Source organism: Phoenix dactylifera, chromosome 6 (assembly GCF_009389715.1).
Source record: "Phoenix dactylifera cultivar Barhee BC4 chromosome 6, palm_55x_up_171113_PBpolish2nd_filt_p, whole genome shotgun sequence".
Taxonomy (NCBI): Eukaryota; Viridiplantae; Streptophyta; class Magnoliopsida; order Arecales; family Arecaceae; genus Phoenix; species Phoenix dactylifera.
In genome coordinates, this window is record NC_052397.1 from 1,043,095 (window position 1) to 1,054,902 (window position 11,808).

General features: G+C 42.3%; 1 long non-coding RNA gene across 1 annotated transcript; it reads right to left on the reverse strand.

The window, feature by feature from the left end:
* On the reverse strand, positions 1-2,551 carry LOC103701998. The gene is made up of 2 exons (XR_005512089.1): positions 2,336-2,551; positions 1-2,219 (listed from the first exon to the last, which is right to left on the reverse strand). It is a non-coding gene; the product is annotated as an uncharacterized LOC103701998 (long non-coding RNA).
* Between the last annotated feature and the right edge of the window lie 9,257 nt (positions 2,552-11,808).

Consider the following 11,808-nt stretch of genomic DNA (forward strand, 5'->3'; position numbering starts at 1 on the left):
TTTACAAGCAACCATACGAATCTTAATATTGAGGAATTAAAAGCACATCACTTGATAACAAAGTAGGGCATGGCATTGCCAAAAGCACAATTGGAACAGCATCGTCACCATGAATGGCCATTCTTATGTTTCCATCTAACAAATTGACAGTGCTTTCGCCATTGAGAAGCTTCAATGAAGTTTATGCTTTATATTAGTCTTAGATAAGCAGCCCTACTATGTTATGCAACAAAGACGAGTCATTCTTCTCCAAAGTGAACACAGATGTTAATAGAGCAACAAAAGCTAATGGATACTTCTGAGTCCAAACATCTTACTCCAAAGAAAGAAAGATCAAAAGATTTTCCATGGCCCCCAATGGCCCTCATAGAAATGGGAAATCTTTTTTGGGTAAAGAAATGGGAAATCACTTGGAGGGAAAAGCACAAGCATTCAAAATAAACAAAAGGAAAAAGCTTTCCATAATAGGTTATATTAGTATTCTGAGAGTAGGAACTGGGATCGCTAGCTCTACTTCAGATGGTTGTTGAGGTCCATGGCAATTGATCATCCCAGCCCACAATCCGGAGTACCCAATTGATTCGCGCCCCCCTCAGCGCAATACTGATCTTGCCACTCCAGTGATAGAATCCTATTGTCTGGTTTCACCTCCACTGCATTGGGGTCCACATGCGCTTCAAATGGGAGGGCCAGCCTCTGGCAAGCTTCCACAAGTGATCCATGGTTCCCGTCAACAGAGCACCCAAGCTCGTTAACGCCAGGGAAGCCACCAAGTGTGAATCCATGACTTGTCTCTCCGAGTCCCACTTCACTGAAGCTATGGCCCCTGGAGCTCCCCATCATGGCTCCAAACTTGGTGTCCATAAGATCAAGACCACCCGCAGAGCTCTCGAGCAATGGATTGTACTTGCACTCTATGAAGTTAGGTGCGAGGTGTGTCAGCCAATGACCCGAGGTGCGGGAATTGCACCCCGGAGAAGGAGAGGTGGAGGTCGGTCCCATCCTAAAGGATGAGACTGCTGAGGTGTTCAGATGGCTTCTTAGCCCCCGACCCTTGTTCTTCCGGCAGCCACCCCGACAGGTACATTCCGAAGGACCCCCCTTGGTCCAATACCTCCTGCAGGTCTTGCAGAAGTACCTTGGCTGGAGAGGCTGTAGTTGTTGTTAGTAGCACAAACTTGGTGTGGGTTGAGTCGCACCTGGGGCACTTGAGAGCCTGATCATGCTGGGCCTCAGCCTTCGCTCCATCATCGGTGGCCTGAGCACGAGATCAGTCCCCAGATGGAGAGGAGGAAACCATTCCACTTTCCTCATGAACGATGCTCTGTGTCAAGGAGAAGAAAAAAAATAAAAAAAAGAAAGGAAAAGAAAGAGATCATAATCATTTATCCAATCATCATCGTCGTCGTCGTCATTGGAATGCGTGAATTGTGGCCCAGGAATTCCCAAAAAATGCATTTCAGTGCAAAAAAATAGACAAATAATAAAGCTGGAGCTCATGATGGAGCACATAAAGCTGGAAAATGCGATCAAGCTGATGATCGTTGGTAATTGAGCTTCTGGAGTTTCCAATTAAACAAAGGACTCAAGTACAAAAGAAACTAATATTTTTAACTGCGTACTTTCTTCCGTGGCATCACATTAAACTTATTGGTTTCTACGTGCAAAAGTCGAGAGATCTAAGGAGTTCCCTCTAATGAAATGTTTCCAAAACTCTTTTCGAAATTATTCGTTTCTTAGGCAACCGCAGCCAAACATGTACCTCTGTTATATTTCTTTTAGTCGCTTTAGTTAATTTAATGCATTCACAGTTGCAAGAGTAAAAGGAAGGAGACCCTCTCCTTGGCCTCTTCTTCTCCCCTCTTTAATTGTGACCGAGCAATCTCGTTCCTCGCACGGCCAAAGCCAAAATTGCACCCTTTGCAAGAAAATCTTATCGATCCATGTTTAAACAATTGCAATTCTCTTATAAGTTTGATGATTACTGCATATGAAACAGTCAATTTTTTTTTTTCATGAAACTTTTCAGATTGAAAAACTTTAAAAGAAGGTTGAAAGATTTTAAAAAGAATGAAAATGTACCTAAAATTCATATAAAATAAACAAGGAGTTGAGAATAGGCTTAAGCTGTTGATGTAACCACCATGGAAGAAAACCATAGAGGGAGTGGAGATTGGTTGCAGTGAGTTACTGAGCCAGTCAGAAGAATCCATGCAGATCTGCATTGAAGCAGGAACATTCACGAAATACATATATATATATATATATATATATATCTAAATTATAGAAGAGAAGGACTAGGAATCACACTTCCAAAGGCATCCCACCAACTTACTTCAGAATCAATCTCGGAAGGAATTTGATAAACTTGTGATGCTCTAGAGGAGGGAGAGCTGTTCGGTTGGGAAGACAGCATTTATAGAGAGGGCCAAATTAAGGACTTCAGGAAGAAGAAAGAGTAGGGAGGGAGAGGATTCAAAGTCTTCGAGAGCGTGATGTGGGATGTGGATGGGTTCGTGAGGCTGCGAGGATGGGAATATCAAGGAGAAAAAGGCGGAGAAGCAACAGCGTTCCCTTCACTGACCCCTCCGTGGACCCATCGTGTTGGTGGTGGAAGACGAAGACCCTTACCCCGCCCGTTCTTGTTGGCTGAGCGGCTAGAGAGGCTCGGCTAAATTCCAGACATCGAGACTTCCATGGATACGGTTCACTGTATGTACTTTATTCTCTGGGGCCATTTGGTTTGTTGAAACCAAATGGCTAAGCATGCAAATGGTTGAACTCTGTTGCTTCTGGATCTGGGATTTAGTAGGCACTTTGAGCTAGCACTGAAGTACATTTGAAGCCCGTAACGCAAACATGAAACATGAAAATCCAGCAAGCTCTGCAGTGGAAGTTATTTGCTCGGATAAGTTTAATACCAGCAGATCTGCAGGCACCAATGCTCAAGGAGGTTAAATCGGAATTGAAGATATCCTCTAGTTAGCAAGAAGCAAATGCTTTCAGGTTGGCTTGCTTGTTCAGAAGAAGGGAGAGAAATCTTAATTAAAGTCTTCCAAGTATTACATATTATTCATGGTGAATTATAGTTTCATTGCCATACTGGATTTTCTATTCTAACATTGTCGTTAGTGTTAAAGGCTCTAGGTAGTTTGTTGGATGCTGTAACTGAAAATGCTTGAAGTATTAATATTTAGAATAATAATGCTGACTAAAGCATTCTTAATTTTTGAGGTGGATTCTCTCGATTTCTCTTTTGAATATTTTTCATCAAAGATGTTTGAAAATGAGCATGCGTAAGTAATAAAAAAAGTACACGTCTTCGTCTGAGTAGAAGCAAACAAAATAGCTCAATATCAAAATGATATGCATCTATGTTCAACTTTTCATTCATGCGTGGATATGCTTGAAGAGAATAAAACTCTCTCTCATTTTATCCACCAAACATTGTTGTCATTATCTATCTATGGAACAATTTCAACAATCCTTTCTGACTTCTTTCCTCTTCTTAGTTCCAATCATCCATGTGCTTAATATGCTAATCAAGAGAAGAATCTTCCATTAATGAAATATTTGTTGTTGTCGGTGAGGTGAAATGTTTAATGCTTGTTGGAGGGACACCATGCTGCTCCTATTATGTCGGATGCTTTCTCTTCTCTCTTGACTTTCTTCAACGATGTTTACAAAAAAAATGTTTAGATAAGCATGCATAACTAATAGAAAATTCAGATATTTGACTTCTTTTAGTTAAAGCAAGCAAATAAAACACAACTAAAGAGACAAATATCCGCGCCCAATCATCTACTCATGAGTAGTCATGGTTATATAAGAACAAAAGTCTCTTCCCATGCACTAATTCTTGTTGTAGTAGCCTACATTTTAAATCACTCAATGATCCATTTTGCTGATTACCTACTTCTCTTGGTCTCAATTTCCCGCATTTGATCTACACATTTATAAAAAGCAGATACTTCCAAGCTTGCTATTCTCGCCGAAAGGCTTGGTGTATATTAGCTGAATGCCATAATTGGAAGCCGACTGAAGTACTCTTGTATTGTGGGATACACCCCACTTATTTATCTTTTCGTAATTTCTAAATAATTAGACGATTCTACATTACTAATAAAACAGATAAATATATGCCTTTTTATGAGCAAAAGTAAGCAAAATGAATCATTGTCAAGAAATATCATTATGAGCATAAGCACATAATGTTAACGAGACCTTGTTACCCCCTAATCTAATTGCAAGTCGAAGTATAGATCTGTTTCAACAAAATCTGTTTTGATTCTTCTCTCTTCTCTCTCTGGCAATTTTCTGCACTCCATTTGCATGTTATGGTCATGGAAAGATCTTTCCATCGTAGTACTTCTTGTTGGTGGTGAATAGCTTCAAGGGTTTTGTTTGTGCTGCGGTATGCAGCTTGAAAATGCTTGAAATTTTATTATTTAAATTTAAAATAGTCGTAATAATAAAGATGACAGGCAAGTCCATCTTATGGGATATTTCTATCTTGTCTCTTCCATATTCCCCATAAAAAATGTTCTACATGAACATGTGCAACCAATAAAAAATACATTATTATGAGTAAACTAAAATTTAACCATGCATCCATCTATAAGCCAGCAATCAGAGGGCACTGATTTTGGGATGTGCAATATTCTGGGAGGATCCGTAGATCAAGGTGTAGCTCTCTCAGCTCTTGCTTGGAAGTGGAGAAATTGTACCCTACACCAGATGTACCACGTCAGCGGTGGTGGCCCATACCAATTCGATTTCAACGCATGGCCCGGCGTGCCATGCACGTTAACGTAAGTTAAGGAAGAAGAGAGTCAAGCACTCTGCCTGCTCCCCTTTCTTCTCCCGATGAAGAACCCTAGCTACTCTCTCTCACCTTATGGCTGAGCACTCTGCCATTGTCTCCTACCTTCAACAGAGTCCCCCCCTTCCCCCTCCGAGCAAGGAAGAATAAAACAGAGCAAACAAACCATGCAAACAGTGAGCTCAACTCCTTCCAAAGCTTATGCGAGAAGAACCAGTCCATGCTGAGATCGACGGCGGTCTGTGAGCGCCACGAACGCTGCCTTGTCCTCTACACACCCAATGTGCTGGACCCCGACCTCCACCAACGAGCACTGTGCTATACACTTCCTCTTCCCCTCCACCGTCAATAACATCACGCATTGCCGGTACCCTGGAAAGGGCCATGGCCCGGCCCCAAAGTCGATGCTCCCCCTCGAGTTCCCCACCAATGACCCTCCGGCGCCGATAAGGTCGATGGTGAACTTCCCTCCCTTGCTGGTGCTGACGGTGGGCGTCGATGCTCACAGCGGTATCCAGGATGAGTTGAAAGTGTTACCTAAGGCTGTCGCTTGTGCTGCTGCTGCACTCCCGCAAGCCTTGAGGTGGCCCTAGGGCTTCTAGGTGTCGTTGCCCAGCCGGAGTAGGAGTTATGCCGTCGAAGTTCGAGCACCGCCGCCTCGCTCTTGCATCACTACAAAAAAAGTTACTTTTTCCGACGCTTTTTAGAGCCAATACCGGCGAATATAAGCGTCGGTAAGTAGGAGGGGGTGAAAATTTTTTTTCCGATGTTTTTAAATGTCGGGCTCTATCTAATATTCTTTCAAATATTGGGGGTTTGTTGTTGATGAAGCACCATATCTAATATTCTTTCAAATATTATTGTCGATGAAGCAGCATGACCGTACTCAAAAAATTCAAGCCTGGAAACATGTTTCTCTTACAAACTCCATCAACAAAAGAACAATTATCTCATCTGGGTGCTAATGATTTTTTTTTTGACAAATAACAATAATCTCATCAATAATATTTCTTTACCAATTACAATAAACTACCAACCCCACCTCGTTCCATTTACAAATTATCAACAAAAAAATCCCCTCCCCTCCCCTCCCCAAAGATGCAATCCGAACAGAACTCATCCAACAAAAAAAAGGACAATACCAACAAAAAGAACCCATTCAACAAAAAGATTCCCTAAATTTACCTTCCATTGTGCTCTGCCCCATCTCCAACCCTATCTCGAGCTATTGATGCCGGAACCAGTTGATGAAGTCGTCGGTGCAGACGTCCTCCTCCTTTGCCTTCGCCTCCCGCCGCTGGTCCTCGGCCTCATCATTGCCGGTTGAGGAACCACCTCTACCTCCTCGGCCTCGATGTGCGCGAACATCGACTTGTCGCTTGCCAACTTCTTTATCTTCGTGGCCAGCTTCACCGGCACCTCTGCCACTATCGGGCACACGTCCGACTGGATCTGGATGACTTAATCATGCTCCTCTCCGGCAGGATTGGCTTTTGGAGCGTGAATCGCCTCCATAGCCTCGGAGATAGCAGGATCCTCTCTCTCTCTCTCTCTCTCTCTCTCTCTGAGCGGCTAGATTTCCATGGGATTGGGTTTTTTTTTTTATAATGGGCTATTGAGCATCGTGGGGAGTCCGACGACGCTTTTAAGCATTGTCCCCTCACCCACTCCCGGCTTCCGACGGCAAGCATTGTCTACACTTTTTTTTTATCTCCGAAACTTTAAGCATCATCGTACAATATATTTTCCAATTTTGCATCGTTTTCTGCTGACGTAATTTAGAAGTGTTGGCAAATTTTGGCATTAAAGTCAAAATTGCCGACGCTTCTATTTAATATCGGTATTTATTGGCCTTGCTCTTTTTTCTGCAGTGTCGTTAGGCTTCGAGGCCAGGAGGAAGAGGCAGCACGTCAGATCTGCTGATATGATGCATTTGGCCGCAGGCCGAAATTGGATTGGTACGGTGCACCGTTGACATAGCGCACCCGATGTAGGGTAAGATTTCTCTTCGAATAGGGGAATACTTCTCTCTCTTTTTTTGGTACAATAGGCGAGTACTTCTCTGTGAGGAAGGGGTAAGACGGGCAAACAAACAAACAAACAAAAAGAGGGCAAGTGCGGTGGCCTCGGATGTATTGCGAGCCGCCGGCTCGAGCAGCCGAGCTGCGCCCGCCGGGTGGCATGATCTAGACACGTGTCAAGAGAAACCATGCCATGATGAGATGGTATGGGGAATATTTCGGGCCCGAGGAAAGACGCAGCAAACCGAAAGCTCACTCCACGCGGGCCCAGTTCTCCTCTCCGCCTCCCATTCTTCTTCTTCCAAAGCCCTGACCAAAATCCGAACAGGAAGGCGGATCTGGGGCTCTCCTTTAGTTGTTTTTTGGCACCTTTCTCGTTCGCCTCCCACAAGCAAAGGATCGATTCCCACCTACCCCACCCCATCACGTGATCTTGGTGTGCTTGAGCACATGCCTCTCACCTGACAAACTTTGGTGATCTGCCATTGAAACAGAAAAATTAATACATTTTCTAACAAAAGAAAAAAAAGACATCTCTCCTTTCTTCTTCTGTGTGTATGTATTACGACCTCTATGCTCACCGCCTATAAGCCCTGTTAACACAATCAGTTTTGAATCTCTAAAGAAATCACCACAAGACTTCACTGGCACGCTCATTAATGCCTTCAAATTAAACGGTATATTGTTCCCATCTTTCTGTTGAATTTCTTTTTTTCTCTCTCTTTCATCTTGTATGCCACTCTTTCCCTATTTCAATGAATCGTGATGCAGTTGGCCGCCATTTGCTCAGGAAACCACCTTGAAATTAACACCGTGATTCACTCAATCCAGTCTTCGGCAGCAATTTATTAATGGAATAAAATAATATCACTTGACCATGGTGTGGCGTTATAAGTATTTTATTCTTTTATAGCACCTTGTTATTTTATCTACGGATGCATGACTAGTACTTAAATAATAGCTTAATTAGATGTTCTACTGAAACAACTGTCGCGTATTTAATTAATGAATCCTTTTTAATTCTCCTCATTATTATAAACACACGTTTCATTGTTTGCATACTAATAACTTTTAAAGATGCACATAGGTAGCAATATAAAAAAATAAAAAAAAACAATAGTATGATCTAGAAGCAGCCACCCTGACCGAAAACAAAGCCACCGTAAATTAAGAAGATCATTATAGAAAATAATGGTGATTTTTTTTCTAAACGTTTCACTTTCGTGTATTAACTATTAACATCTCTATATATATTGTGATGGAAAAGACTAATTAATCTGTATGTTGGCCGTCATTTATGAAAACCAAGCAGCTGTCATGCACGCGCCGTGTCAGACCATCTTGTTTGAGCCTGCCACGTCAGCCCATGGTTCGGGTTGCTGCCTGCTGGCCGAGGGCGACCGTCGAACCACGCCTCTTTGTTTTCTCGTCCGTGGCTGTCGGCAGTAGGTGGAGGTGGAGCCGTCGCCGAGCACGACTCGTCCCACCGTCCCCGTGGAAAATATATAGACGTGCTAATCACCGATGCGGCGCAGTTCTTGCACCCATCTCGCAAGATTATGGGCCACTTGATCTCCAGTCCCGTGCAACTATCTTGATTTGATGAGGTCATTAAGCAACCACGTATGCCCACACGAGGAATAACAAATCAACATGATTAGTGGCTTATCGTCTTTGTTTTGTGCTCGAGCATTTTTGACGTGGCATGTATCAGGCCGACTTTGTATATTCTTTAATTATTTTTTTTTGAAAAATGAAAGGAGATTCCTCCACACCATAATCATGCAGGTCAGTATCATTGAGATTGCATTGCAGGGAGTTGAACATAAGATTTTAGCTGCCGAGAAGAAAAGGTATGACCACGAGGCAAATCCCGCTTCATGGATTTATCTTTGAAATTTCTTCTCCATTATTCTCATTGGTACAGGGGTAAGAGTCCTTTCATTTTGGACGTGACGCCTGTTAAAACAGAGGAAGGGTAGATAAAGACGGAGGAGGAGGAGGATAGAGAATGCTGAGAGAAGGCAATACAATCTTTTATTTCATAGTATGTTTACAAATGGTGCCATAACTCTCATTTTATAGATGGGAGGGAGGCTATACACAGCTATATAGTCTAATAAGAGGGAGGCTATACACAAGTTGTATGGTCTAATCAATATAGCTATTGTATAGCTAAGCTATACAGTTAACATCCTCTCTCAAACTGAAGATGGTAACGAAGATGCCATTTTGAGTTGGTGAACCAAATCACGATGACGCTCCGATGGATGTGCTTTTGTAAAAATATCAGCAAGCTGATCCGCAGAAGCAACATATATCAACTGAAGAATCCCTTATTTGATATGATGTCGAATGAAATGACAATCTATCTCAATATGCTTCGTTCGCTCATGAAACACATCGTTACAAGCAATATGCATGACACTTAAATTATCACAATGAAGAGGAAAACTGCTAGTCAAAGGAACACCCATATCATGCAGTAGCCATTGAAGCCACAAAACTCAGAGGTAGTATTCGTCAGTGCACGATACTCAGCTTCTGTACTGGAGCGAGAGATAACTATTTGCTTCTTGTTTTTCCAAGAGATAAGAGATGACTCAAGCAAAAAACAATAGTCTGTGGTAGAACAGCGATTTGTAGAATCTCCAGCCCAATCAGCATCAGAATAGGCTTGTATATCTAAAGTGGAATAGGCTGAGAAATGAAGGCCATGAATCCTTAGTTAGACTTTAATATGGAAAATCTCCCCCAAAAGATATGCATCAAGCAAGTGGGCCTATGCCGCCGTCGTCGGCTATTCCTTCTTCGGCAAGATATTCAAGAGTAGATAAGATATTCAAGGGCATGCATGGTGAATAATCGGAAATCTTAATTTGCTGGAATTTGTATTTTAGCAATTGAAAAAAACATGAACAATTAGGCACTTTGAGGTGACTATCCATGTAGGCTTGACTATGAAGCCCGAAAGTTGATATGTGAACACCAGTTGTGCCATTTAGCCTGCTTCAGATAAATCTCCTTGCCTTTTATATCACATCACGCGTGGGTGGAGGATATGTGCTGATAGTGCAAGCACGATGGAATATGTGGAGTCTGCACAAGAGCCCCTTGTCATGCACTTAAAATGGTATAATATCTCGTTAATAATCACCACCGCAGCATCAAGTCTCTTCAGATTTAAAGACAAGAATCCTGGAATATGCTTAGAACCTATTTTCCTGTGCCTCCTTAAACAATTTATTTGTTTCACTATTTGCTATGGCAGTTTTGGCATGGTATCGTTGTGACACGTGTAAGTAGGGCGTGCTTCAAGTCGAGTTCGGGTTGAGCTTGATATATGTTAAGAAATCAATGTGCAAAGCTTGATGCCAATAAGATTATTTATGCACTCAAAAGAGGGGGGAAACGCATGGTAAATGTATGTCCCGTAGGCATCCTCCACGCAACTTTTTAACACCACACCGAAAATAAAGCTTCCAATGTGTAATAGGTGTAGCATATATGAGCATAAATAAAAACCATGGTTATTATTGCTGTTGTTCTACTGCAGCCACGATCAATCTAAATATGTTTTTAAATTATGCATTTTGATAAATACATTCTCATCCCCCCCTCATTGCATTCCTCGTCGCCTCCTCCCCGTTGCTTGGGAGGGCTAATGATAAACCAAATTTCTCCATCCATAAAACTCTCTTTGTTTTTTTGCATAGTCACGTGCGCTGCGCCAATAAACTTGCTCGAAGCATAAAAAACTTTGGCTATCGTGCATCAAGTGATGCATGCATGCATGGGCCGTGGCATTTACAATCATGACTCGCGGGTAACCTTAAATTTTAAAAATTTCAAAAGGATGAAATGAAATTTTTGTGCATGCTTTGGGCCGAGTGGCATGTCCAAGAAAAAATGCTTGATATCTATAAGGTGAGTTTGGGAAGTATTCTTAGCAGATCTAACGTTGGTATAGATGTAAAACGGATAGGCGATGTATCTTTTGCGCAAAAGAAGAATTTATTTTCTTTTGTGTTGGATCATGCAATAGTTGTTTTGAAATCTATAAAGGTGGATGGATTTATAAAGTTCGAAGTGCTTTGAAATCTATGTGATGTTTGATCTAATGGTAGACGTCCTGAAAGAAGATCGACCATTCTTTGGTAAGAAAAATACAATCCAAACCTACGATTCATAGCTATAAATGATACCTTTGTTTCAAGGTACATACATTAGGGCAGCATGGGAATGGCTGTATTTTGTTTATTTTTTTCTTTGATGAAAATGGAAGAGACACACAGTTTTTGGTGGTTAGGAGAAAAGCTACGGTGGTTAGACATGCCGGCAGGTTGTTTTTGGGGTCATATTTTAAATTTACCGACCATATATCCCTGCTGTCGTTTTTTATTTTGTTCCTCTGCAGGCTTGATTTTTTCTCCGGCTTCTGTTTTCAACCCCTCCACGCGCGGGGGACCATCCGACCGAGCGACGCTCTCCACGTGATCATGTCGCTTCCTAAATTCTTTTCCACTTACTGGAGAGAACTATTTTTTGATGAAAAAGGAGGCTGAGGGAACAGCAACCTTGCGAAAATTTAAAATGGACTCCTAGAGGGACTTAAATCACCATGAGAAGAATCTGGGCGGTCCATTTCCCATACGTGTTTCCCTGATGTTGCAATCATGATGCCACGCCATGGAGGCATGGAAATCTAGATGTGTGCGGGATGGTGATCCAGCAGCCCAGATCAGCCGTCCGTTTAAAATGTCCGAACTTTAGCTGTTCAGGTGGCCGTGTGCATGATCTGACGTCCATGGTTGCTAAATGAGGAATCCAGCGTTAGCCCGGAACGCTGCGCTGGAATGGGCTTTGAAGGCTTTCTGTAAATAGGGCCACTCCAATTCCGCTCTTACTCGAACTTAAAACGTTTGCTATATCTCTGGGCCTTTTGCTCGACTTGCTTCCGGGGTT